The sequence below is a fragment of the Neofelis nebulosa genome, chromosome 4, assembly GCF_028018385.1.
Source record: "Neofelis nebulosa isolate mNeoNeb1 chromosome 4, mNeoNeb1.pri, whole genome shotgun sequence".
NCBI classification, from domain to species: Eukaryota; Metazoa; Chordata; class Mammalia; order Carnivora; family Felidae; genus Neofelis; species Neofelis nebulosa.
In genome coordinates this window covers 19,297,486-19,324,415 of record NC_080785.1, presented here as the reverse complement: position 1 = coordinate 19,324,415, position 26,930 = coordinate 19,297,486, and the positions used below count along the sequence as shown (strand labels likewise).

At 41.9% G+C, this 26,930-nt stretch overlaps 1 long non-coding RNA gene across 4 annotated transcripts in view; it reads right to left on the bottom strand.

Annotated features, from left to right (window-relative positions):
* The window catches only part of LOC131508964 (uncharacterized), a 75,604-nt gene that overhangs the window by 10,056 nt on the left and 38,618 nt on the right, over positions 1-26,930 (bottom strand). For 3 of the 4 annotated variants that reach the window (XR_009260235.1, XR_009260236.1, XR_009260233.1), the window contains exons 3-4: positions 7,279-7,372; positions 2,738-2,829 (exon numbers count right to left, since the gene is read on the bottom strand). This is a non-coding gene — a long non-coding RNA (uncharacterized LOC131508964). Of the gene's footprint in view, positions 1-2,737; positions 2,830-7,278; positions 7,373-15,518; positions 15,637-26,930 lie in introns of all 4 variants that reach the window. The other variant, XR_009260234.1, reaches the window with a different exon arrangement.

Sequence of the window (26,930 nt, the reverse complement as noted above, 5' to 3'; positions counted from 1 at the left end):
GAGAGATATAGCCTGTATCAAATCTCAGCACCACCATTTACCTTGAACAAATTGCTTACCATCTCTATGTGTCAGTTCCTCATTTGTGAAGGGGGGGCAATAATAATAGCACCGACCTTATGAGGTTGTTTGAAGAGTAAATGAGAAAATGTGTTAATCTTTTTTTAAAAGTTTATTTATTTTGAGAGAGAGAGAGAGAGAGAGAGAGAGAGAGAGAGAGAGAATCCCAAGCAGGCTCCACACTGTCAGCGTAGAGCCCGACACAGGGCTCTATCCCAGGAACCGTGAGATCATGACCTGAGCCAAAATCAAGAGTCAGACACTTAACCAACTGAGCCGCTCAGGCACCCCAAGAAATGTGTTAATCTATATAATAGTACGTAGCACAGGGCCTGTTAATAATAGTACTAATCAACCATAAAGAGAATGTGCTGGACTCAGGATCAACCCTCTCCTCATTTGATAATGAAGGCCTTTTTTGTTTGTTTTAAGTTAGTTAATTTTTGTCTGGATCATTCTTCCTATGAGGTAAATTCTGAGCCAGATATTCCTCAGCTGATCATGGAACTGGAACTTAATTTTTTTAAACAAAGTTAATTTTTGGTACTATAAAGGAAAAATAATGGCTGGGAACAATGGCTCCTGGCGGATGGTATCCACTTCTGAAAATGTTCTGTTACTCTCCCAGCTCACACTTGCTTTTGCCTTCATTCCACTTTGACTTCCATTTATTTCAGTATTAAAATCCATTATGTTAGGATGTTTCGTCTGGAGGTATCATCTGGGCTTAGGAGTTTAGGGGAGATGTGAGATGTCAAGGTGGGGGGTGGTGCCTGTGTGGGTTGCCCTCTGTATGTTGGCTTCCCCCTGAGACGTGGCTCATATGTCTGGTCCTTAGGTGTGACCAGCCCTGCAGTTACCCGAGATGTCCATATCCCCATCAGATCCCTAGGCGCTCAACCCCTCTGTAACCTCCCCAGATTGGGCTGCCCTGAATATGATGTGCAGGTTGAAGAGGTACATTTCACAACCTTCACACTCCCAGCTCGGGGACATTTAGAGACTCTCCAGAAGCTTTCTGCCAGGCAGCTTTGCCCTCACGTGAACACAAGAAACTGGTCTGTTCTCTCAAGCACTGAGCTGGGACTCCTGGACACCCCGAGGCTGCCATTGAACCCACTCAGATGGACACCTGCCATCACCGTGACTCTACAGCTTAGGGACCTGGGAGCTTCCTTGACCGGGTGTCTTCTTCCCAACCTCACCCTGGGAAACAGGGCACAGTTCTCTGCTTTGAGACTTCCCAACTCAACTGGGTATCCCCAGACGTTGACAATAATAATCCCTCAAGCGTTGATAATAATCATCTCGAAATGTGGAAATATGGATGGATTTTATTTTCTTATATAATCTTTCCTGTGCTCTCTAACGATTTTTCTGATGGTTGTCAGAAGGGTTTTGTGTGGGCATGGGTAATTGATAATGGGGATGAAGGAGTGCACTTGTGATGAGCACTGAGTGATGTATGGAAGTGTTGGGTCACTATATTGTACACCCGAAACTAGTATTACGCTGCATGTTAACTAGCTGGAATTTAAATAAAAACTTAAAAAAAAAAAAAGAAAGGCCATTGACTTGTTGACCCCCTGGTGATCTTACATCCCTGGATCATGTATCTGAACCAACTCTGCTATAAATGGCCTGTCCCCTGTTAGATAAGGGCGTAAGTCAAAAAGCAGGAAGAATGAGTATGATGCGGCACTTCCTTTACCCAGTACTGATGTCTAACTCTTGGTTCCTCGCAGCTATGGTCCACCTTCTTTGGGAGACCCTTAGTGAAGGAAGCCCGTCAGAATACCCTTAGGGATCTGAAACAGGACTGTCAGGACCTATCTTATTCACTGGCCACAAGGATTACAGGTTAAAGCTACTCTCTGTCCCAATCTCCAGTTCCCGAGCAGGGTACTAGAGCGGGGTACTAGAAAACAGCAGCTCTGCAGGGCTGGGGGCTGGGGTGGGCTGCAGCATGGGGTCTTGCTCTTCATGACCTGAACTGCAGGTTTTCAGGAGGAGACAATGAAACAGAAAGGCACTGGCCCAGAAAGGAGGCTGAGTCCACGTGTAGCTGCTGAGATGACCAAGCGCCTAGGTCTTCTTACAGTTACGTACAAGAGAATCATGATTTCTGGCAGCCCCAGCAAGCAATTGCCACATCATCTTTGTCCTCCTTCTGTGCCAAGGGTTCCCCTCCCAGGGGAGCTCTTACATACTGCAATTGCAGGGTTCAACCCTCTGGCTAATCAAAGCACACCTTTGGGTGCCATCTTGGAGAAATGCCCAAGCATGGCCGTGCTGGAAGACAGCCAGCCCTCATTGAAGAAACAGAAGAATGCATTGTCTGGGGCTCCCCTCCAGCCTGCTTTGGAGAGGTGAGAGGAACACGAGTTCCTGGCTGTCTCACCTCATGTCCAGCTAGGGTGATGACAGTGTGCCATCCCTAACGGCTGGCTTCTTGAGGCTGCTAGAATACAAGTTGGCCAATATCTTCCCCCAGGAAGCCACTCCTTTGGAAGTTAACCCTTGTCTGGTGATTTTGAAACTGAAGGTTGCCTCCAAGTGTATATGGGGTCTGGTTATATGAAGTTAATGTCCCTGATGATAATGGTGGCTTTGGGGATGCATTAATGACAGATTTTAAATCAATCCAGCAGTTTCTAAAATATAAAAACTTACTTACCCCAGTAGACTGGTTTAGAGGTTTCATTTCAAATCGCAAAGTTCAGAGTTTGTACAAACTACACGTTCTGATTTTTGGACTCTGGAGCATTTCTGAGGGAAAAAAATGGCACACAGATGTGGATGTTGAACGCAGGTTAGGATCTTGAACCGCATTTAACAGAGCTGAGTGTTCAGGTGCGCATTGCACTAAGCTTTTTGTGCTGCAGTTACAGCCTGGGAAGATCCTTCTCCCCACAGATGGTAAAAACAAAGTCCTCAACAGTAAAGTAACATTCTTGGATGCCTGGGAGGTAGGCTCCATCTTGTTCTACGTGTGCTGGGAGTGAAAACTTGCCTGTAGCTATCCACAAGGGTCTACACTGGTGTGAAGGAGCCTATGTACTTGATGCTGTTTAATTCCATCATCATTATCCTCTAATCTAGCTTTTTCAACTTCTTCCTGATCACCTCTGGCTTTTGGGTTCATCTGACAATATGTATATTTTCAAAGGCTAAGGACTGGATCATCAAAGGAGATAGGAATATAATGTACCTCAATATAGAGGATATACATGCTGTTCTGAAACCAGGGGGAAGGATCTGCAAGAGAGGGTTTGCCCTGGGGTTGCATGCCTTGGCTGAGTAACCTGGAGTTATGTTACCTGATTCCTCTAAGCCTCAGTTTCTGCCTCTTAAAACAAAAACAAAAACAAAAACAACTTTATAAAAATATATCTTTTAAGCTCTGGTAATTTAAAGATTAAGATAACCAACATCTGTTGAGTGCCAGGAACTTTAATCACGGAGCTTGTTTAATTATCTAACTTAATGGGGCAGGTACTATTATCATCCCCATTTATAAAAGAGGAAATTGAGACCTAGAGAGGTGGGTGACTTTTTCAGACAACGTTGCAAAAGTGTGGCAAAGCTGGAATCAGACCCAGGTCTATCTGTCTCCAAAGTCCAACCGTTCGAAGCCCTGCACATGGTGTTTGGCACACAGTGAATACACACGTTTGCACATCAGGGGGCACAAGCGCTTGGTTTCTGAGATCAAGTAATCATCTGTTCCATGTAATTCTTATTCAAAATCGAATTAAGGAGTGAAAGGCCTTTTCTGGCATTTTTTCCCCCTGAAAACATTGTTTCTTTCTCAAATGCTAACAGAACAGAGGGAATGAACAAACTGCAAATGACTGGTGACAACACCACCAAGAGTTAACTGCGTCATTTTATCGGCTTGTGGTGTGGGGGCACACGTCCTTATAAGTTTATATTGTGTTTTACTGCTTAAAACCGGATTAGGACTCACCTTTCTGAGGAGCTTAGAATTGGCATGATTTAATTAAATGTAACTTTTCTGTGGGTGGTTTGTTCAAAAGTATTTATCCGGAAGCACGGGCTTTCTTGCTACTTTGAACTTTAGCAGCTAATAGTAAGAACATTTAGAGAGAAAAATTGATTTGATAAGGAAAGCGTGATGAAGCAGAAAAGTGATCATTTCATAACGGCAAGGTTAGCAATCTTGTAAATGTATTTGAAGGGAATTATCTTTGGCAAGTAAGTCATTAAATTTGCTGGCTAGGAATAGAAAGGATGGAGGAAATGGTCTGGATTTCTATGGGTGGGTTTTTGAGACTGTTATGAAAGCTCTCTAGGTTGTATATAAAGCATATCTACCAGCTGTGATAAAGATCTTCAGTATCACCACTGAATTTGCTCGACAGGATATGTCATTTGCAGCTAGGTGCTACAAGCCTAAATTCGCAATAGTAAAAGAACAATGATTTATGTCATTAAGAACCATACTAAATAATAAATTACTGAAAATATATCTCACGAGCAAGACGCTATCCATCGAAGTAAAATCAAATAAATACTCTCATGAAGCCATCAATTTGTCATGCCTTCTGCTATTTTGATTATGTAATTAAATACAAACCCACAGTCAATGTGAAAAAACATCACTGCTATACAAGCCATCAGCTGGGCGAGCCCACATACTAGAAAGAGGGTTCAAACTACAAGTTGAAACATGCCGTTTTTTTTTTTTCGGACTTACATATTCTTATTTGCCTTAATGACCACACAAGTCATTATCCAACTACCTAGTCTTAAATACTTGTTTGATGTATTTCCTGAAATAAATTTATTAAGCCTGAATCTTGGAGATGAGATATTAATTTCTCTTTGCTAGTGACAAAATCATAGCCATCAAAACATAAAAAGAAACTCAAATTCTGGTGCTTAACTGTAAAAAAAAAAAAGTCAACATATTTCTTCTGCTACCACAAACAACCTTCCATTAGGGAAATGTTTCAGGTTTGATGATTTATTGAGCAACATAGTGGTTTATGTGCATGGACTCAACTCAATGAATGTTTTATTCCCGGGAATGAAAACCGTGGCAAGACCTACAACAAAGCCTAAAACTTCAGCAGACTCAGACTTTGCATTAAATCTGATAAGAGGGCTCTGTGATATATATTACCCAGGTAAAATACGACGTCTTCTACCCTTAGGAATTATTCTTTGTGAAATGTGGAGACCAGCACACCTCTAAGGTTGGTTCTGTGAGACTTTTTGCCCTAGTTCTTATGACGATATTCAATGTGGCAATTATGTCATTGTTCTCTGCAAGAAGTACCCCAGTTTCACAGTGCCATGCCCTTGGAATGGATTTCAGAATAACCACTAACTAAAAGATTCGGGGGCATGAAAAGATTTTGATGATCAAAGTCGGTGGGTCCATGATGAAACAGCACTGAACACGTAAGCGATAGATTTTTATGTGGATCCAAGACCAGTTCAATAGAAACCTAACTGACCACCCTGAACCACATGGGAGAAAAAAGTATAAAGGAGTCCACGTGGGTCCTATACCCCCTTACACCTGATCTATGACACACAGAAACTTTTATAGTATCTCATTGCTCAACTCAGGCATGTCGTGGACCTTGTGATCTCATCAATTCTAAACTCCTTTGCCCAGTTTGAAGACCTACATCATCTACCCTAGTGGCCCTCAGCCTTGGCTGTACCTTGAAATCACTGGGGGAGTTTGAAGAAATTCCAGTGCTGAGGCTACATCCCAGATCAATTTGGTAAGAAACTCTGGGAGTGGATCCTAAGATGGGTATATTGTAAAGTCCTCAGGGGATTCCAAATGGCTGTCAGATGTAAGAACCACCACATGAAGTGTCCCTTGAGCACCTCAAGTTTGTCCCTGCCACAAAGCTCCTGCTTTCTTCCCTCCACCCCTGCTCTTGTTCTTTCTCTCTTTCCTACAAGTCATTTTTCAAGTCCCAGTTTAAACTCCACCCGGAGTCCGCCCTGACTCTACGGCCCTTCCTTCTCTGACCTCCCTGATTCCCAGTGCTACGCTGTCAAGCGACTGGAGGCAGCCTCAGCATCTGGCAGACTGATGGATCCCCAGAGGGGAACCCTAGCACTTTAATTGGACTGTGAGAGTCTTGGCAGAGAGAGGTACACGGTATACTTTTATAGCCCAACAACTCCTGGACAGGTTCTGGATGCGTAATAAATGCATAATAAATACATGTTGAATCTGGACTGCTGTTAACATATAGGGTATCTTTGGGCAATTTCGGAAAAGTATCCTTCACAGGCTAAGAATCATGGGAAGATACCTTCCCTCAAGTTCAATGTAGTTTCTGTACCTGGGAACATGTCTTGGTAAGTGGCTAAGTGGTAAGTGGTAAGTGGCCAGATTGGGGCCCCATTCAATCACTTGGCCCAGTGCCCCTGCCAGGGCACGACCTGCACGACCCTCTCCAGTGGCCCTGATATTACTGCCAGCCAAACTGATGTCAGCGTGGGAGAGGGTGACTCCGGATGCAGACAAGAGGTGCTTCCCCACATGCTGCAGCCTCTTCCAGGGCCAACTCGTGTCACCCAGATGTAGGCAAGAGGAGGGGAGCAAGTATATCCAAGCTTTACCTTTTCCTCCTTGTTTCACTGGGGCTGGTAAAGGGCAGTAGGGCTGAAACCAATGAGCTTTATGGCACACATGAGCTGGACAACTGGACTGAAATTTCCTTTTCATACTTCAGCTAACGTTGCCATGATGGCTCCTTTACCAGCTTCTCCTGCCCCGGAGAAGACGAAGACAAGCCAGGGCCCCTGCAGTCTCTCTAGGACTGATCCAAAGGTGTTCCTTTCTGTGATAGGCCATGGAGGAGCTGGTGGACCAGGGGCTGGTGAAAGCCATTGGCATTTCCAACTTCAACCACTTCCAGATTCAAAGGCTCTTGAACAAACCTGGACTGAAATATAAACCAGTGACTGGCCAGGTAAACTGTTTAGGGAAGGGTAAGAGTCCTGCCCTTTTCCTTCTCAAACATTTGGGGCAAGTTCAATGCTGTGTACTCAGTCTTTGGGGAGGGGCGAGACAGGTCTCAGGGTCTGGTTTAGGCAGTCCAGCAGTGGGAAGGGTTTGACCTCTGCTTGGGAGTCTTTTTTTACGTGGGGGGCTCCCTCTGTGCAGCTCAAAATGCAGGCCACCTTCCCTAGCAATGGCAGGTTGGGTGTCATCCTTACCTCGTATAGGAGAAACAGATCCAGTACTGTCACTCCAAGCGCATCACTGTCACATGGTGGTATTTGAAGCCATGTGTTGGGGTAAATGAGTTTCCTGGAAAGCAAGTTTCCATAGAATAGAGAGGTTAAACAATGCCTTCCTCCAATTTACTTTGTCAACCATAGGTTTCATTCTTAATTGAATGCTTATTAAAGGAAGTGGGAGTAACTTCACCTTAAATCTCTTATAAGCATCCAAGATGAATTTTTTACTCTTGCTAGGTGATCCTTCTAAATGATCTATTAATCTTTCACCAATGCTTTCTGATTATTAGATCCCATTAAAGATATCAAAGATATTTGTCCTTGGGAAGATGGCTTGTGACATTTGATATTGCCAGGTGCCCAGTTTAATGACAATCTGAATCTCTTCTATGGTTTTTGTTTTTTTTTCAACGTTTTTTATTTATTTTTGGGACAGAGAGAGACAGAGCATGAACGGGGGAGGTGCAGAGAGAGGGAGACACAGAATCGGAAACAGGCTCCAGGCTCCGAGCCATCAGCCCAGAGCCTGACGCGGGGCTCGAACTCACAGACCGCGAGATCGTGACCTGGCTGAAGTCGGACGCTTAACCGACTGCGCCACCCAGGCGCCCCACTTCTATGGTTTTTAAAGCCAAAACAACAACTCAGTTTTTCAAGAGCATTTCAGTGTCTCAAGCATCAGTTTGCATGGCATGATGTTCCATATCCACCCTGCCCACCCCGGGTATCATAGAGCTGCCTTTCCCCATCTTACAACTGCTCGTTTTTGTTAGAGGGCAGCAAAGCAGCAGCTACTTAGAATGACAAGGAATGTCAAATGTCAACTGTGACCTGCCCCAGGATGAAACTACCTCTCCTCCTACCAGCACCATTTCCGATGGAGGCAATAGAGGGGTGGGCTCACGAGTGAGAGTCCACATCCCAGCTCCACCATTTATTTCTTAGCCGTGTCACCTTGGGTAGATTTCCTGCTTCCCAAGTTGGTTTCTTTATCCACAAATTTGGGATGATTGTACTAAGTGCAGCTAACATCTACTGAGTGTTCGCTCAGAAAGGGGTAGGCATCCTAAGCTCTTTGCATGTATTATTAACTCACCGAATGCTCACAGCATCCCCCAAACCGTTCTCTTGTTCTCTACTCACACGGTTGTGAGAATAAGTGGGGGTGATACTGGGAGGGCACTCAGCTCCATGCTGGGCACCAAGCTTATTATTAGCTACCCATTAGGGTTTACTCTGGTGCCCTGATCCCTGCTTCCTGCCCTCCTTCCTAGCACACCATTTGGGGCAGTTGGATGGAAGGTCAAGGCAGAGCCCCTTCTTGTGTCCTTACAGCATCTTGTGGGGAGGGGTCTGAGGGAGCACAAAACCATAGGGCACACCACAGGAGAATGCCTTCTCAACTAGTTAATGCTCACATACTCTCCTTTGGCCTCGTTTTCTCTGCAGGTTGTCTCATTTGGAGGATTACCCCTTCCAGAATCCAGAATCAGAATAAGAAAGCTGAATCTCCTGATAATATGACCCCACAGGTTCTCTCTCTTCATTTTATTGAAGTGTAACTCTTTCTGCCAGAGTCTGACTTTTGCCAAACTTGTCTGAAATCATACGGACACTGGCCTCATAGGCCAGGATCTAGGCGGTGTTGTATCGAGATTGGTATGCTCAACCAGGAGCAAATTATCACAGGGAGACCTGAATTAGATAAGCAAATTACAGGGTGTCCTCTTTTGCTACCCCCACTCATTTGATCTGACGATCATCACAGGGGAACTCTGTTAACACTGAGGATCCAAAGATAAAAAGAATAAAGAATGATAATAATAACCAAAATGGATGGAGAGATTGCTATGCACCAGCACTACTCAAAGTGCTTTTTGTATTTGTTCTCATTGAATCTTGCAACCACCACACTTTTACAGAAAAGCAAATGCAAGGATGGAGAGGCCAAGGGACTTGCTCAAGGGCATCCATGTTGTGAGTTGCTGAACCAAGTGTCAAAGACAAAAAGACTGGGAGAGCTCACCGTGATTGGTCATCCTCTCCCTCCCAAGCTTCTGGAACCTTCCCTCTTTGCCTTTCCTTCTTCTTTTCCTTCCTCATCCTCCTACTCTGCCTTTAACATGACCTCATGCCCAAGAGTCAACCCTGGTGATTGGCAGAGCCTGTAAGACCCACCCACTTGCCACCCTCCTTTGAAGAAGAGCCATGGCGAATCATCAGGAGTGGGGTTGGAAAGGGAGGTGAGTCTAAACAAGGAGAATGTTCCTTATTCCATTAACCTAGAACATTTCCTTTTTTTCTACAATAATTTCTTCTTTGAAGTATTCCAATTATGCAGAAATGCAAGAGACTAATATAATGAGCATCTGGCCACCTACTTTATACATTTAACAGATGCTGACTTTTTGCCATATTGGCTTCAAACTTTAAAAAAAATTATCAATGAAATAAGTGGTTACCAATACAGTTGAGGACCACTCTGTACCCTCCCCTCCCCATTCTCTGGACTCCCTTTCCAGGAAGAAGGTCTTGCCCATCCACAGGTTGGTGGGGCACCTGCCCCCTTTTCTGCCACTCACTTGCCTGCTTGCTCCCAGCCATTACCCTCCTCTATTCTCAATGGGAGGGAGAAGGGGAGTCCACGGACTACATTTCCCAGGATTCCCAGCCACTTCCGCTGGGTTTGGTCAATGGGAGGTACAGTCAGGCGATCGGAGGGCAGGAGGAAGAGAGAAGCCAGGTGTTTCTCCCTCTCTCTCAGCCTTGAGTGGCATCTCCAAAAGCAGTTACATTTCCTGTGTGGTCCCAGCTCTTGCCAGACAGCCTCCACTTGAATTTCTCTCTCTCATCAGGGAACATGGCTTCTGGGATTAGAAGTATCACTTCCTCCTAGGTGCTCCATCTAGGACCATAGTTCTTTCCTGCTGCTGTTAACCCCTGAGTCACCTCACTGGCTCTTCTCCCTTCTTATATCCCAGCTCTTCCATCACCTGGGTAACCAAGTCTTTGAATTAAATATGCAATGTTCAACAATCTTAGAGTGCATTCTGTTCTCCCAGCTGGACCCTGACTGATACACTTCCCATCCATATTTTTATATTTTTACTATTTATCTACACATCCATAAATAATCTATGGGAGTGTTTTGTGTGTGTGTGTGTGTGCTTTCAAAATGTTATAATTTTTTTTTCCTTCATGTGATTATGATTTCCTTGATTAAAAAGCTTAGATTATAATATAAAAATATTTCTATTAATAAATTACATGACATTTTTGTTTCACTTAAATTTAACAAACCAGAGGTAAATAAATAAGCTAATAGAGAGAAAGGCTGTATTCTACAAAAAACAACCTCTTATTTATTGCTGATTTTATTTTATACATTTGCATCTCAAGGAACGAGAACTTTGCCAACCTTGGGGTCCCTAATATCACAGTTCTAACAGATACAATGAATCCATCCTAAAATTTGTTCACTGTTTTTGAATTGCTGGGAATAAAGCCACTCTAGGCATCAACTGAATCTGCATCCACTGTCATAGAGAGTCTAAGGTATACATTACAGGGGTGTGTTAAGTGAATGCTTTCTACTCCATGAGTGTGTAGGAAACTTGCTTTATCTTATGGAGAGAGAGAAGGGGAGTAGCTGGGGAGGAAGGGATCCAAGGCAGGATGTGGAAAAGAAAGGAGCTTATCATGGAAAGTTGTGGGCCCTCGTGTCCCTAGTACGTCTCTTCCACCCATTGTCCTGGATTGGTCTGGAAAACAGGGTACTAGCTAACCTGGAGATCCAGGAGTCACTGCTGCTGTCCTGCAGGTCCCAAGAAGTCTTGGGACTTGATTTGACCCCTCAGTATGTAAGTGAGATCTAGCAAATGCCCACCAGCAGATGTCAAACTACGGCTGGGACCTGGAAGGATTGGAATTGCTCAGCCAGATGCCATAATGCCCAACTGCCCAGGCCTGCTTTAGTCAATCATTAAACCTACAGTAATTGCATTTTATGTAATTAAATTTTTGGACCCTACCTATTGCATTATTGTGGGATTTCACTGTACATTATAGAGCAAAAGCAGTACCAATATAGAGCAAAAGCAGTACCATAATTTTCAGTAAAATTTGAAAAGACTCTTTTAGCGACCATTGTTGGAAATAAATATTTTTTGGCTTTAATATTGAGTATGCATGACTATAAAAATGCGAAATTTGGACATAAAAACTATGCAAAAATAATGGGCAGTAAAGAATCTTGGAAAAACCATTTACCATGAATGTGACAGGAAATGGATTCATGGTTTTCTTATGATTAAAAAGCTTTTTCAGATCGGTAAGAAAAATTTAAGAGAAAGCAAAGTTGATACATGAAACCTGGCCAGTAAACCATGTGAAAAGTTGTTCACGCTAGTACCCAAAAATGCAAATTAAAACAAGCTATTTTCACTATCAAATCAACAAAGTTTAAAATAAAAGGGAAATCTATCTAGAAAGATAGAAATGTAAATAGTTTTTTTTTTCCTATGCAGTCACAAGCGAATTTTGTTCTTGTTATTTCACATAATTTTCAAGTTTTTTACAATGGGAAATTCATTTTTACAGAGAAGTATTAAGCCTTTTAAAAAATAACAAATAAGGATCCAACTCAATTAAATATTTCATACACCTACACTGTTACTTGAAATTATTTTCATTCAATTGGCCTTTCAACTTTAGAAAACAAATATTCGGAATGTACTACACAGTGGAATTTGATTACATTTTACTTTTAAATTCTACCCAGCTTGTTGCTCCTCATTTGTTGTCAGTAGGGTAAATGTTTTCCCAGAAATTTCAGGGAAGGGCTTAACCCTTCAACTTGACAGTGCTGCCTACAGGCACTTTCATTGTTTCTTTAAAAAAAATTTTTTTTTAATGTTTATTTATTTTTGAGACAGAGAGAGACAGAGCATGAATGGGGGAGGGGAAGAGAGAGAGGGAGACACAGAATCGGAAGCAGGCTCCAGGCTCTGAGCCATCAGCCCAGAGCCCGACGCAGGGCTCGAACTCAGGGACCGCGAGATCGTGACCTGAGCTGAAGTCGGACGCTTAACCACCTGAGCCACCCAGGCGCCCCCACTTTCATTGTTTCAAAAAGGTCAGCCCTTGGATAAGTTGGGGAGTATTGGTGGGGACCAAGAAGAAGAACTTGACCATCATTAAAATATAACAGAAGACAAGTAGTTTGGGGTTACCACTGTGTTTGTGCCCCAGGACCTTTGCCATTGCTATTCTCGTTGCCTGGGATGTGCCACCCTCATATATGGGAGTGTTTCTCTGCCTGATATTCTTCTGGTCTTTGCTCACTAACCATCTTCTCAGGCCTCAGTGAGGACTTCCTTCACCGCCCTATTTAAAATTAATCCATCTCCTGTGGTAATCTCTTTCCTTTCTTTGTTTTCTTTTCCACCATATGATATATATATAATTTATAGTTTGTTGGCTTGCTTGCTCTGTTTCTACCCAAAAGAATGTAAGCTCTATGAGAGCAGGACTTCTGGTCTGTTCTGTTTGTTGCTGTATTCTCTGTTCCTCAATCCTATATTTTGAATAAATGGACGAATGGATGGGTAGGTGGGTGGGTAGGCGGATGCAAGGTGTGCTTATTGTTATTTTCCACATGAGAAAACTGGAACCAAGCCTCTTCATTCTTACACTTCCTGGCACCTACCCACATAATCTGAAATGATTCTACAAGTGACTCAACAACTAATTATATATATTTCTTATTTGAGAGAGAGAGAGAGTAAGGTGCATAAGTGGGGGACAGGGGCAGAGGGAGAGAGAGAGAATCGTAAGCAGGCTCCATGCTTAGTGCAGAGCCTGACACACGGCTCTATCCCATGACCGCAAGATCATGACCAAAGCCAAGATCAAGAGTTGGTTGCTCACCCAACTGAGCCACCCAGGCACCCCTACAACTAATTATAAACTTCAGGGACTATATGACATTCTTAAACTGGAATTGAATTGACCATTTTGGAGTCAGGGGTGATACATGGAGAATGTCAGTTAACTCATGATCAATTTTTTACTCCTGTCCTCACTTGGGTATAATTGTAAGGGCTAAAATAATCATTGAAAAACAATTCATATTCTCCTCCTTCTGTTCTGTTTGTTTGATTCCATACCAGAAACAAGTGAATTCCTTTTATTAGCAATTCCTTCCTAAATGCGATTTGAACAGGGCTTGGTGATAAGCCATAGTCCCAGGATCTTTTCTACCAGGGCACACCTTCAGAAGGCCAGGCCAGGGAGGCAGTGAGTGGAGGAGAATGGCCGTGGTCCTATTCTCCATGAGTCAAGTGATGCTAGCAGCTCAGGAAAGCAGCAGGGCCAATCACAGCCTATTTGTCAGCCTTCCAGGGGTCTTAAGCTGTCATAATTGGAAAAACTGTATTCCACTGCCTCAACCTTGGACGAATCCTGGAAATTAAGGAAAGATAGTGGCTGTCTCATGTTGATCGATAAGTGGAATTCATAACCCTTGCTATCTTCCTATGAACAGAAATATTCTGATTTTTCCAGTTTTGATTTATTCCTTGGTGCCTGTTCTAATTTTCCCAGGGTGGCTGTAACAAATTACCACAAAGTTGGTGCCTTAAAACAGCATAAACTTATTCTCTCACAGTCCTGTAAGTCCAAAATCAAGGCCATACTCCTTTTGACAGCTCTAGGGGAGAATCCTTCCCTACCTTTTCTGGCTTCTGGTAGTTGCTAGCAATGCTTGAGGCTCCTTTGCTTATTGGAAGGGGGACAGGATTCCAATGTCAGCCTCTGCTTCTATAACCTTCTTATAAAGACACTAGTCATTGGATTTATGGCCCAATGTACTCCAGTATTACCTCATCTTAACTTATTATATCTGCAAAGACCTCATGGTCAGATAAGGCCACATTCTGAGGCCCTGGGTGGACACAGACTTTTGAAGGACACTATTCAACTCAGTACACTGTCAACTCAGCGTCAGTTACCATGACCATAGTTGAAGGCCCAATACTTGTGAGAATGTATTTATGGACTTTCTTGAACAGGACTTCCCTTTAGCATTAGTTTGTTACCCAAATAGCTAAAAGAGCATCTGAACGTCATCCGAATCATATTTAGGCCCATTTTTTTCCCAACAGCCTGTTTGCTTCTGTACGTATCCATTCTCTCCGTTTTCTGCCTGTATTACCTTATCCAAGGCGAAGCATTTTCAGCTGTGTTTGCAAATGTTGGCAGCCTCCCTCGCACCATGCCTTTGCATTTGCCAGTCTCTGTTGTCTGATATGAGAATTGCGCCTTAGGAAAACAGACACCTGTTGCCTCTGCAGAAGAGCCCAAATTGCCTGACATGACTGAAGAAGTTTCCGGATCTTTATCCACCTGGCCTACGGGTATTTTCCTCTTCAGATCCAGGCCCAGCAGGGGCCAAGATAACACACTTAACGTGATCACAAATGAACTTAACAATTTCCTTGGGGTCACTAGCCATTATCTATCTTAAGGTAGATGTAGAAGGCAGAATTAAGACAGCCTTCAATGACCCTCACTCTTGTATAATCTCCTTCCCTGGAGTGTGGAGCTTATGCATATGATAAGATAGTACCCAAACATTGATGTGATATTGTATGGTAAAGGGGATTTTACAGATGTAACTAAGGTCCCAAATCAGCTGACCTTATGACAAGGAGATCGCTGGGGTGGGCCTGACCTAATCATGTGAATCCTTACTTGTGTTACTTCTGCTTATTAGACAATCCGTTGCACTGAAAATGACAGAGAAGAAAGGAAATATAGGGCAAACCATCGTTCCTTTTCTTTTCAGTACATCCTCAATCATCTGTAAGCCAAATGTAGAACCAAATGTGGGAAAATGCATGCATATCCAGAAATGAAATAAAAACAATTGAGTTAGTTTTATGCAATCTTTCTACTATTGTGGTAAGAATGACATATATACATGTGTATGAGCTCCAAAATATAGCTGTAACGTTGATGATTTTGCATATGAGTTAATTGCTCTCCTATTTGCATTTGAAACTATATTGCAGAATATAAAGATAAATAGTAAAATTCATGCTAATAATTTTCAACTTAAAATTTTCTTTACTTAAAATGACATTAAATAGCAAATTAAAAAACACTATGGTGGAGAGAGACTATGAGCAAAAATTAAAAGCTTTATATTTTAGTACCTTTAATAGCATTTTTTTCCTCCCAGGGGATAAGGGCTCTGCATTTTCATTCTCCATTTAGTTCTGCAAATTGTGTAGTCAGCCATGGACTCAGATTTCTTGTTTTAAGCAGTTACAACTACAGAAAGACACAAAACTAGAATAAACTCTGTGGAATTGGATTAGGGTTGGTGCAAACTCATGAGTTTCTATATGGATGGGGTAGCATAGAAGTAGAGATGTAAAGATCCATATAGCTATAGATATGTATGTACTATTCTCCATTAAAAGAAACTAGGTTACTTGGAAAGCTAGATGACTCCAGGATTGAATCAGGGAACAGATTTTTCCACCGGGAAGTGAGGGAGTACTCAGTGAATGATGGGCTTCTGCCTAAAGGCACAGAGACCAGCTCAATTAGAGCATAAAATTAATAATGACACTAATGGATTATGACCCATTGAATAAAAGAGGAATTCATGGAACCACTCTGAAATGAATAAATAAGGACAGAAGACTCTCCCTCACCGTATACTGTCAACTAATATGCAGGAGAAATAATGGAATCAGAGGACCATGATTTTAGCCACCATATTAATAATTAACCCATCCAAGAAACATCAATTGATACTTAAACTAATAAGTGGGTAAACATTTGATAAGGGATAAGATATTTGTCTAGTCTTAAAGTACCTCTTTACAAAATGCTTATTAATTGCTATTATGTACTGAATGTGTCTCCCCAAATTCATATGTTGAAATTCTAACCCCCCAATGTGATGGTATTAGGAGGTGGGACCTTTGGGAGGTAATTAAATCATGAAGGTAGAAGCTTTATGAATAGGGCCTCATAAGAAGGGCCTCATAAGAAGTATATTAACATATACTTGAAAGCTCGAAACACACCCACTTATGATCTCACAGTTCTGTAAGTCAGTAGTGTGGGTGGCTTCAATGGGGTTCTCTGCTCTGAGTCCACCAAGATTGAAATCAAGCTGTCAGCCAGGCTAGACTCTTACCTGGAGTCCTCTGGGGAGGAATCTACCCTCTAAGCTGGTTCAGGTTGACAGGACTCCATTTACTTTTTTTCTTTGTTAATTTTTTAATGTTTACTTATTTTTGAGAGAGAGACAGACAGAGCACGAGCAGGGGGAGGGGCAGGACTCTCTTTCTGGAAGCTGTAAGACCGAGGTCCCTATTTCCTTGTTGGCTGTCAGCTAGGGTCCAGGAAAAGCCCCCTGAACCTACAGGCTGATCTTGGGTCTTTGCCTTGGGTCTTCTTCATCTCCTTGAGGTAGACCTTCCTAGAGTTGAATCCCTGTGACACTTCAAATCTCTCTGACCTCTGCCTCTGTTAACAGCCAGTGAAAACTCTACTTTTAAAGTACTGATATGATTGTGTCCACTAGATAATCTCCCTTTTGCCATATCATGATCATAAGAGTAACACCACCAGCCAAAGTCATAGAGCCATCCTAAGTTTCTGCCTATTAGCCCACCTTAATCAAGGGCTCAATTTAATATTACCAGTAATATGACAAATCGAAATTGTATACCAATAGGATGCAATGAGAAGAACTAAGCATCACATCTGTGATATTCCTGCCAAAGTATAATTTAAATACAAACTTGAAAAACATCAAACAATCCCATCATAAGACACATTTGACAAAATTAGTGGTCTGTAATCTTCAAAATAGTCAAAGTCCTGAAAGTCAGAAAAAAATTGGGGGAACTGATTGAGATCAAGAAACACAAAAATACACAAGAAACAAATGTGATATGTGATTCTGAACTGGATTCTTTTGCTATAAAGACGTTATTGGGACAACTGCTATACCTTGGATGGGATCTAAAATTAAATGCCATCAATGAATTACAGTTAATGTTCTCGTGTTGAGGGTTGCAATGTAATTACACGGGAAGCCCTTGTATGTAAGAATTGCACACTAAAGTATTCAAGGATGATGGAGCATCATGTCAGCAAATCACTCAGAAAGAAAAGCTCTTCCTACTATTTCTGCAGTTATTATTTAAATCATTTCAAAAGAAAAAAAAAAGGAAATCATTACTTAGTCAAGAAAACAAGAAAAACAGGCTAGATTCCCAACAGAATTTAAAATAAATGATTTTAAAATAAATTCTTTTTTCTTTTTAATTTTTTTTAAATGTTTACTTATCTTTGAGAAAGAGAGAGAGAGAGAGAGCACAAGTGGGGGGGTGCGGAGAGAGAGAGGGAGACACAGAATCTAAAGCAGCTCTCTGAGCTATCAGCACGGAGCCTGATGCGGGGCTCAAACCCACAAAGTCTGAGATCAAGACCTGAGCTGAAATCAAGACGCCCAACCAACTGAGCCACCCAGGTGCCCCTTGTTTTGAGTATACAAGAAATTAAATGAAAACCAAAGAAAAGGATCTGTTCCCTTTAGGATGTCAGTTTGTAAAAATGGAGAATTTGCTAACTGGAAGAAAGTGGAATTGAATCAGAGTGAGTTAGAAAACTGGTCTGAGTAGTTGTCAGACTAATGATGTATCACAATGGAAAAGCTGAAGCTCAGAGGGACAGAAAAATAGAGTATTTGTTTCTCCAGTGTGTTGGGAAAGTAATTCACATTTTTTATAATACAATTGACTCCTGACCAAGCCAGGTTTGGACAGTGTGGGTCCACTTACACATGGGTTTTTTACAGTACGGCCTTGTAAATGTATTTTCTCTTCCTTATGGTTTTCCTAAGAACATTTTCTTTCCTCTGGCTTGCTTTGTTAGAATACGCTATATAATACACATAACGTGAAATATGCGTTAATTGACTGATTATGTTATCAGTAAGGCTTCCCATCAACAGTAGTTAAATTTTTGAAAAGTCAAAAGCTGTATGTGGATTTTCAGCTGCTCGGGGCAGAGGGTGGGGGGTCGATGCCCCTAACCCCTGCACAACTGTCTAGGGGTCAACTGTATACAGAAGTACAAGAGTTTTGTCAGGGTCCCAGACCACTCCTTGTGGTTACAGAAAGAATGGCCTTCCTTTATAAAGCAATAAGCAGGGTTTACGCTAGTTATGTTTAAAATAATTAATATTGATGGATTATTTTTACACATTTCTCCTAGAATTCAGCATTTAATAAATACATAGGGACTACTCTTTGGTTCAGTAAAAAAAGAAAGAAAGAAGAAAGAAAGAAAGAAAGAAAGAAAGAAAGAAAGAAAGAAAGAAAGAAAGAAAGAAAGAAAGAAGAAAGAAAGAAGAAAGAAAGAAAGAAAGAAAGAAAGAAAGAAAGAAAGAAAGAAAGAAAGAAGAAAGAAAGAAAGAAAGAAAGAAAGAAGAAAGAAAGAAAGAAAGAAGAAAGAAAGAAAGAAAGAAAGAAAGAAAGAAAGAAAGAAAGAAAGAAAGAAAGAAAAAAGAAAGAAGAAAGAAAAAGAAAAAGAACACTGGCTTTTTTTTTTTTTTAGAGCTCTGTTGGTTTCTGCACTTTGCACGACCCGTATCCAAATACAATCTTATCTTTTGTTAAGCTGTTGGCTGACTTCCCCAGCACCATGACTCTGCATATACATCTTCCTCACTCTGTCTTTAGATTTAGGGCTTTGGCCTTCGTCGGCATAAGCCCTAGGATTGTCACTCTTTCTCCCACCAAGGCAAGGGCTGTGGAGTCTCAGAGCGGGTAGGCTTCTGAAGATCCAAAACACCCATGCTTTCTAGTGACAACCTCTTTTCCTGCTGTTAGTTACTGTAATAAAGCAACATATACGTGACCCATACATACTCCAGTATAAATCAAATACCAAGTATTTTCTTTTTTTTTTTTTAAATTTTTTTTAACGTTTATTTATTTTGAGACAGAGACAGACAGAGCATGAATGGGGGAAGGTCAGAGAGAGAGGGAGACACAGAATTCGAAACAGGCTCCAGGCTCTGAGCTGTCAGCACAGAGCCCAACATGGGGCTTGAACTCACAGACCACGAGATCATGACCCGAGCCGAAGTCGGACGCTCAACTGACTGAGCCACCCAGGTGCCCCACCAAGTATTTTCTTAAAAGTCCCGAAATAGAAATAGGTTCGTAAAGTGGTGAATTGGAACCGACAACTCTTGCTAAAGTATTATCTCCATATCCACCAAAGTGAAGTTCCCTCTCTGCTGCCTGCCTCAGATTAGTCGCTCCAGAAAAGGCTCTTCCTGGACCCCACACTCTCCACTTCCTGGCAACAATATGAATTTAGTTCTAAGGCCCTAGAACTCCTGAATAAATTTCCTTAATTTTTGCCTGGGCTTTCAGAAGGGGGAAAAAATGATTTCGGGAAAATAAATCTCTCTACTCGTTTCTTCTTTGATTCCAGCACTTTAAGACTGCAGCTTCTATCTTTCAGCATCGCTTGATTTATTTCTAAGCCAAACGGGTAATATTCTAAAGTGGAAAATCCTGCTGTAATTGTGTTCTAATGGCTTGTAACTCAATTCAGCTCCACCTGTAAGCTAGAAGCCAAGAAGCCGGACCAGGATTTTAAACACTTGCTTCCTCATAATGATCAGCCTTGCAACATCGTGCATTACGAATCTACGAGATGAGAGGCAGCACTCTCATCGCTACAAGCTCGGATAAAGATGCAGGTGTGTGTCCCTAGAGCCACATCCTGCTTCCTTGTAGGAGCTGAGTGAGAGCTGGCAGCAAAAGGGGGCCTCGGTTTCCGTACAGTTGCGCACTCGGGGTTGCAGCAGAAATGACCGGGCTGATTTAGGAGATCACAGACTCTCAGAGCTGGTGGGATCTTAGAGGCGCTGGAGGTCTTCCAGGTCTTCAACACCACAGGCTGGCAAATCCCCAACCCCCTCAGGTGACCAACAATTCACTTTTCCCAATGAATAGTTAGAGAAATCTTGTTGTTTAGAGGGGTCTTTGTGATGCTAAGCTAAAACGGGCTTTCCCACATCTTCTACCTGTTGATCTTCATTCTGTACATGCTTTGACCACACAGGACAGGTTTTACCCTATTCGAAAATCTTCTGAATATTTGATGTAGCTGTTATATCCCTATGTTATACCCAATTGTTTGTGGTAAATACCGCCAATCAATTGATACAGTTTAAATGAATTAAGTGCATCTTGAATAATTTAATTTGTTAACAAATTTATTATCCAATAAATTAATTTGTTAATATTAAAGCTCATGGCATTAATTAATATACTAATTCATTAATTCAATGAATACAGATTAAAATGGACGTGCCTTTAGGTTGATAGTGGTAGCTTTAAGAGAAGGAGGATCAGGCTGGACTTTAGAGGATTCCAGCCCGCAAATTAGTGAGCTCATTCTGAGGCCAAGATCACATCTACAGCATTGTAGATTTCAAAATTCTTTCTTGTTTGTTCACTCAGGAGTGATCGGTGGGGGCGGGGGGGATTGATGATCCATAATAATCTATTTCATAAGAAACTGATGAAGATGATGGAATTCTCATTTACATCACTGTTCTCAGAGATGTGCCCGTCAAGCAGACTAGAACATGCGTGTATCTGCTGGCCACACATTATCTTTCCATTAGATAAAAAGCCTTTGAGCACTACTTGAATATCAGCAGTGATTATAATAAAAAAAGTTAAGCCCGAGGCACTTACTCTTTGTCTGAACTCACAGCTGAGCACACTGGCATATGCCTGCTGGCCAGAGAGCGGACTCTCTTTCCACAGTGCTGGAGGGAGAGTCTGACAAATTCTGGATGAATGATTCTTCTTTTAAAATATTCTTTATCTGCCACAAAAGTGCTGCATCAGCACATTTGTGTATATGGCAGCATGTCGTGGTTAGGAGTCTCGGCTCAAGTCAGTAAGTATTTATTAACTGAATGAGTGAACAAATGAATCAGAAATCATTGGATAGGACAAGCTCAGTGGCAATCTGCCAGAATAGAATATATTTTACGTAAGTTTGTTACTTCTTAGGGAATAGTTTGAAATCACTGTCTTTGCAGATGAGGTTTATAAAAGCTGCCGCCCAGGGCTTCTTCCTGTAAGTCAGGAAGCACTCCAGTCACCAACATTTGTAACTGGACTGGAGTAAACACTTGTGCACCCCCAAAATTCATATGCTGAGACCCTAACCCCCAACATGATGGCATTTGGAGGTGGGGTTTAGGTTAGTTGACAGGGTGAGGGCCTCCTGATGGGATAAGGGGCCTAACAAGAAGAGAGAGAGATCTCTTTCTCTTTCTGTATACATGCCTGCCAAGGAAAGACCTTGAAAAGATGTAATGAGAAGGTGGCAGGTGCTCACCAGCAACCGAATTGGCTGGTGCCTCCATCTTGAACCTCCCAGGCTCCAGAATTGTGAGAAATAAATGTTAATTGTTGAAGCCTCCCAGGCTGCAGTGTTTTATTATAGCAGCCCGAGCTGATGCAGAGCATAAAGTATCTTTCAGAGAAGCAAATTGGTTCTGAGATGAGATGCAGGGTATTGCTTTATTACTTTGTATTGAAGAGGGTGGCATTCCTGACGTCTTCCCCCACAAATTTTAGGAAGGTCCCACGGAGGACTCTGTAGGTCCTGTGCTCAGTCTGCAGTGGACAGGGGTTGCAGGGAAGGACTGGATGGATGGTCCCAGTCCTTAGATAAAGGCGGATGTGAGACTGGGGAGCTGAAATGTGGAAAGGGACTTCAGGGAGTGGAGCAGGATTAGAATTGTGTCTATGAGCGATGCCCCAAGGAGTTAACTAAGGACAAAAAGAAAGGTGAACAGCCTTGAGGTCACCACTGAGGTTACAAATTATGGATGCAGAGTTGAGTAATGTGTAGATCGTTTTAACTTTCTGTAGGAGAACCTGGCTACCCAGAAGGAGAGAGGCAAGAGAGTTGGCTACTTAGCAGTGGGGATCAGCAAGGCAGTTAAGAGCAAAAGATTCCAGGAGGCTTACTGGTATTGAGTCACTAACCCTGAAATAGAAAGTGCTTCAGAGAAGTTAGGCAGTGAGTGTTTCAAAGCTGAGGGAGACTGCCCACATGAATAGGAACGAAATGGTTACAGTCAATGAACCTGGGAGTGTCCCGCTACCCCCCTCCCCCGTTGCTTAGGTTCAGCCACTTCTCTGGTTTACGTTTATGTGGAGGCTCAAGATCTTCTTGTCCCCAGCCAACGTATCTCTCTGTGTTCTCTACCATTTGTTTAATTCCATTCCTTCCTTGCCCCTTCAAACTTGAGGCTCCAGTGATTAATAACAATTATCTTGGGGCCCAAGCTGGGGGAGAGTTAAGACTCTGCTGCCACCTAGTGGTCCTTGGTCGCTTTACATGCCTGTGGCATTGAGGCTAGGAAAGAGGCAAGTGAAGACCAAGAGAGCTGACTATATGGATATGAATATCCAACGGGTCTGGGGTTCACGCTGAGAATAAAGGGGAAAAAATTAATCGGTGTGATAATGACAGAAGAATAAGGACTTGTAGTCTAAGAGAATTTCAGAGTTTGAAATCTTGACCGTGAAGGAATATCAAGTGAGGATTGATTCCAAAGGCATGGCTATGGTTTTGTGTACCTGAAAATGTCCTGAAGAGAGAGGTTCAAGTTGAAGGTCAAAGAATCCAGGGCCAGGTTTTTTCAAGGGCCATTTACATTCTCCATTTGGAAATGAGTTCTCCTGTGTTAGAGTCCATGTTTCAATAATATTTTTCCTCTTCCACACTTCCTGACACATGGTTTATAAAAGGTTATTTGAATGGATTTGAAGTTTGACACATCATTAATGGTGATTATAGAGGATGGACTGGAGATTACAACCGTGAACTGGTTGGCCTATATTTTAAATATGACAGAGTTTCAAATATTTGGTTTTCTCAAGCCAAGCAGCTATTTTCTTTTTCTTTCTTTTTTAAGTTTATTTTATTTATTTTGAGAGAGAGAGTGAAAGCAGGGGAGAGGCAAAGAGAAAGGGAGAGACAGAACTCCAAGCAGGCTCCACATTGTCAGTGCAGAGCCCCACGTGGGGCTCAAACTCACTAAATGTGAGATCGTGACCTTAGTGGAGATCAAGAGTCAAACACTTAACCGATTGAACCACCCAGGCGCCCCCAAGCAGCTATTTCCAACCTTCCAGTGACTTCCCCTATGCATCTCTACTAGGCAGATGATGTCCACATACCTGGTACTTTCCAGCTTCACGTGTATCTTCCTAGGGCAGGAAAACATCCTGGATGTTGCTACTCCTTGCCTGAAGTGGACACACCATATTCCGCAATTCCCCTCTTGCCTTCCCTGCCACTTACTCTCCACTGTGAACTTTCTATAAGATTTTCATCGAGGGATTCTTTTTTTTTGTTTTTTTTTAAATTTTTTTTCAACGTTTTTAATTTATTTTTGGGACAGAGAGAGACAGAGCATGAACGGGGGAGGGGCAGAGAGAGAGAGGGAGACACAGAATCGGAAACAGGCTCCAGGCTCCGAGCCATCAGCCCAGAGCCTGACGCGGGGCTCGAACTCACGGACCGCGAGATCGTGACCTGGCTGAAGTCGGACGCTTAACCGACTGCGCCACCCAGGCGCCCCTCATCGAGGGATTCTTAATCTGGGGTTCATGGATCCCAGGCTTTGGGGAAGCCCCTGAAATCAAATGCAAAAATTTATTTTGTGCACACTTGTTTCTCTCATTAAAAAAATTTAAATTCTTAAAGGAATGTGTGGCTCATGAAAGAACAGCCCTTGCTTCAGGCAGTTTGACTTCCTTTGATCTCAGGCAAGTTTCTGAACCACTGAACTCCATCACTTTTCCCTCCTTTCTGCGTTTGTAAAAGTTTTTCAAAGTTAACTCACTCAACTTTTCCATGCTTGTCCAAGGAAGTCTGGAAACCCTGCATATCTACCCACTGGGTTATCTATCTTTTGTGCATACTATCCTCTGAGTGCATACTATCAGCTGAGTCTTTGGCTGAGCCAGAGGGTTTCCCTTCTCCACTCCCCAATGGGCAGACGATTTCTAGACATTTTTTCCATTCCTTACCGAGTGGATTCTACATTTCTTCCAACTGAGAGCTCAACCAAATCATATGCTTGACTCATTCTTGCTGACCTTCGGATTCTCCCCAGGGCCCATTAATTCTAGGGCTGAAGCTGGCAGTGGTTCCCCAGACATCCAGGGCCTGAAGGACCGACTGCTGTCCGGTCCTTTGAACACTTTGATGAATGCTCTGGTTACCTCGTGATTCTTTTTTGAAGTTTATTTATTTATTTTGAAAGAGACAGAGAGAGAGAGAGAGAGAGAGAGAGAGAGAGAGAGAGAGACAGAACAGGGGAGGGGCACAGAGAGAATCCCAAGCAGGCTCTGTGCTGTCAGTGCAGAGCCAGGGGCTCAAACTCATGAACCGTGAGGTCATGACCTGAGCCGAAATCAAGAGTCGGATGCTTAACCGACTGAGCCACCCAGGCAGCCCTGGTTACCTCTTGATTCTTAAGACAGCTTTATAGGCCAACTTATCTATCATGTAGCTTCCTTGTCAGTTGTGATAACAGACATTATTTTTTTGTAACTTCTTACTATGGAAAATTTCAAACATATACAAAATTAGAGAGAATAGTATATTGACTGTAATGTACAGTTTACTCAGCCTTCACCATTTTATGACCAATATTATTTCATCTGTACCCCCTTGCTTTCCACTCCTGCCCCTGATTATTTTGAAGCAAATCCCAACATCATGCCCTCTCATCTATAAATATATCAGTAGATATCTCTAAAAGATAAGAATCCTTAATACCACATCACATCTAAAAATTAGCAAAAACTTTCTGAAGTTCATTGAGCATTAAATAATAGTGGTTGAAGGTGGCTCTTGTTCAGAAAGAAAACCTCAATTTCAGTCTTGAGCTAAAAACAAAGAATCACAATTAAATTTTACCACTACTAAGACACCAAGTCAGGATATTTTGCTTCTATTTCTTTTTCTTTCTTTTTTTTTTTTAGTTTAGTTATTTATTGAGAGATAGCAAGCTAGTGCAAGTGGAGGGGCAGAGAGAGAGAGAGATGGAGAGAGAATCCCAAGCAGGCTCCGCACTGGCAGTGCAGAGCCCAACACGGGAGCTCAAACCCACAAACCGCAAGCCACGAGCCACAAGATCATGACCTGTGCTGAAGTCAGATACTCAGTCGACTGAGCCACCCAGACTCCCTGCTTCTATTTCTGACAAAAATTCATAGAATTGAAGATGCTTAAGTCCATAAGAGTGAATAAAGTTCATTTTTTACACTATTGGTTCCACAACACAAAGATTCAAATATTTTCTGCAAAGGATATACTGATGAATAATACAGTAAATAATCACAGGCGTTAACATCTTATTGTTTTATAAGCTTTGTAAATTTGTCCAATTAAGCCTTTTTCTGTTCCACAGAAGTTTTTACCACCAGCAGTTGTAATACCGTTTAGCAGATTCTGCCTCGGTTTGTACTGCATTATAGATCTTCTCAACTTGTCACTGTTCTTTACACACCATTTGTAGGAGCCAATTCTTCAGCCATTTCAAACTTGACATTGACACGTCAAGTAAACAGCAATAACTGAGCATTATCTGGGACACCTGTCAACTCATCAAGATACAAGGAAAGATACTCAACCATTAGCCTTGTTTTTTTATGTTTTGTTTGTTTCTTTGTTTTAAGTAACTGTTGATGTTATTCCCAATGTCTTCAGCACTTGGACCAGCTGTTCTTACCAAACGACTGGTTACCTTAAACAAGTTTCTTTTCTCTGGACACATTTTTTTTCAGCTTCTGCAGTCAAACATGTTTTAATGAACTTACTAATGGTCAATGGCTTTTCTTGTTTGCTACCAAATGAGCTACTTGAAAACGTTAGCTGTGGCCCCATTTACATGTTTAATTTTTGCGAAGAAATTCTGCTATACTGAGATATTCCATTTTAAGTTTCTTAATATTTCTGACTATCGCTTTCCTGTGAGTTGGAAATATCGTGATGGCCGCTTAATCTGGTAAGGTTGTTTTTAGCACAATTATAGTGTCATTACATAATGAGTATAATCTAATAAAAAGGAAATCACACTCCAGTGATGAAAAAGTGCAGCATTTGAAGTCCCCTTTTCTTGCTTTGACATGAAGGATATGCATTGGTGAAATGAAATGAAATGAAATGAAATGAAATGAAATGAAATGAAATGAAATGAAATGAAATGAAATGAAATGAAATGAAATGAAATAAAATAAAATAAAATATCATGGTACAACAATATGCTTAGCACCCATAATACTGTGTTGAGTGAGTTATGCTCCCCTGAGAAGCAGTATGAAGTGAATAGAGTTCCACATATAGTCTCTGTTGCAACTTTTCAGCTCTACTGTTGAAGCTTGAATGTGGCTGCACATAAATGAATGAGTGTGGCTGTGTGGCAGTAAAATGTCATTCACAGGCGCTAATCTTTAATTTCAAGTATTTTTCAC